General features: G+C 32.6%; 1 long non-coding RNA gene across 1 annotated transcript; it reads left to right on the top strand.

Annotated features, from left to right (window-relative positions):
- Positions 1 to 692: 692 nt before the first annotated feature.
- On the top strand, positions 693 to 1178 carry LOC148239650 (uncharacterized). The gene is made up of 2 exons (XR_015816684.1): positions 693 to 825; positions 933 to 1178. It is a non-coding gene; the product is annotated as an uncharacterized LOC148239650 (long non-coding RNA).
- Positions 1179 to 2132: the final 954 nt, after the last annotated feature.

Here is a 2132-nt window from a genome sequence, read left to right as displayed (position 1 = left end):
TACATCTTCATTTAAATTTCCGGGGCCGTTACATACTTGATGTCAATAACTTGGTTGAACCAAATTATGATGACTGGTATCGAAACTTGAGAATTGTTCTCAGACATGAAAGCTTGTTGATATGATCGATAAACCTACAAGAGAGACCCTACCTGAGGATGATGCTGGGGTAGTCAAGGATTTTTAGAAATACTTGACATATTGTCTTACTGCCAAATGCATTATTCTTAATTCTATGAGTTCTAAACTCCAGAGGAAACATGAGGATATGGATCTTCGTGCAATCATTGATATCTTAAGAAGATGTATGGTGCACAAAGCATAATAGCTAGATACTAGCTATTTAAGTCCCTGTTTGGATCTAAGTTGACTGCTAAATCTCCAGTTGGGTCCCATGTTTTCAACATGATTGGTTTTATTGAAGAACTTCAAAAATTAGGGTGTACATTGGGTAAAGAGCTTTCTCAAGATTTGACCTTGCGTCACTACCTGAGTCCTTTTCATAATTTATTATTAATTTCAACATGAATAAAATGGATTGAGATTTTCATGAGATACTCAATATGTTGATTGATTACGGGAATCAAATTACATATAAAAAGAATAAATGAACTGTCATGTTGGTTGGCAACTATTCTAATAAGAAGTGTAAGGCTAAGAAGAAACCCAAGAAGAAGCCCACTGCACCTAAGGGTGGTGTGACCAAACCTAGAGGTAAGGGAAAAGTTGGCCAATATGATGTTGAATGATTCTTCTGGAAAAAGAAAAGGCATTGGAAGAAAAACTTGAAGGAGTATCTTGCGTCTCTAAAAGATAAGAAACAAGGTGAGACCTCAATGAAAAATATTTTCATGATTTCTTTAACTTCCATTAATCTGTTTATATGGATATTAGATACCAGTAGTCATTTTAAAATTTACAATATGTTGCAGGGACTACAAATTAATAGAAGATTGAAGAAAGGAGACATTAATCTTCAAGTTGGGAATGATGTAAAAAGTTGCAGCCCTAGTTGTAGGATCAATTTCTCTTACAATGCCTACGAGCAAAATACTTTTGTTGGAGAATTGTTATTACGTTCCTAAATTTGTTTCTAACATAATTTCAATATCTTTTTTAGACTAACATGGTTTTCGTATTATTTTGAATAATGAAATTTGCTCTATTTATCATGGTGATGATTTATGTGCAATTAGTTATCTCCAACATGGTATTTATGTCTTACATGATATGAATGAAAATTTAGTTTTGCATGTTTCTAGTTTTAAGAGAAAAAGAGATGATCAAGTAAATCATACATATCTTTGGCATTGCAGGCTTGGTCATATTGGAGAGAAAAAAATAAGTAAGTTGTACAAAGAATATTACCTTGACAAATATGATTATGAATCATATCCAACATGTGAATCTTGTCTCAAAGGAAAAATGACCAAATCTCTATTTATTGAACGTGGAGAAAGAGCTTGTGAATTATTGGGACTAATTATATTGATGTTTGTGGCCTCATGAAAATTCAAGCCTAAAGAAGATATTTTTACTTTATCACCTTCACTGATGATATGTCAAGATATGGATTTGTGTGTCTTATGAAACATAAATTTAAGTCTTTTAAAATATTCAAAAGATTCCATAGTGAATTTGAGAAACATACTGGCAAAAACATTAAAGTACTAACATCTGATAAAGGAGAAGAATATCTTAGTGATGATTTTACTGGATATCTGAAAGAAAATGAGATTCTCTCACAGTGGCCCCTCCTAGAATACCACAGCACAATGGTGTGTTCTAAAGAAGAAATCGAACCTTATTAAATATGGTGAGATCAATGATGGGGGTTTACAAATCTTCTAATTAATTTATAGAGATATTCTTTGAAAAGTGTAGCAAATACTAAATAGAGTACCCACTAAGTCAATCTCTACATCACCATATTAGATATGGAAATGACTTAAATCAAGCCGTAAGTATGTTAAAGTTTGGGGTTGTCCAACTTATATTAAGAGATTGCAAACCGATAAGGTTGACTCAAGATTTGATAAGTACAGATTCATTGGGTATCCCAAAGAAACAATGAGATATTATTTCTATCACCCATCTGACCATAAAGTGTTTGTGGCTAGAGGAGAAACCTT

This window comes from Carica papaya, unplaced genomic scaffold (genome assembly GCF_054855325.1).
Source record: "Carica papaya isolate Zhongbai unplaced genomic scaffold, ASM5485532v1 h2tg000049l, whole genome shotgun sequence".
Lineage (NCBI taxonomy): Eukaryota > Viridiplantae > Streptophyta > Magnoliopsida > Brassicales > Caricaceae > Carica > Carica papaya.
The sequence above is the reverse complement of the archived record's forward strand: the minus strand, read 5'-3'. Positions and strand labels throughout refer to the sequence as shown.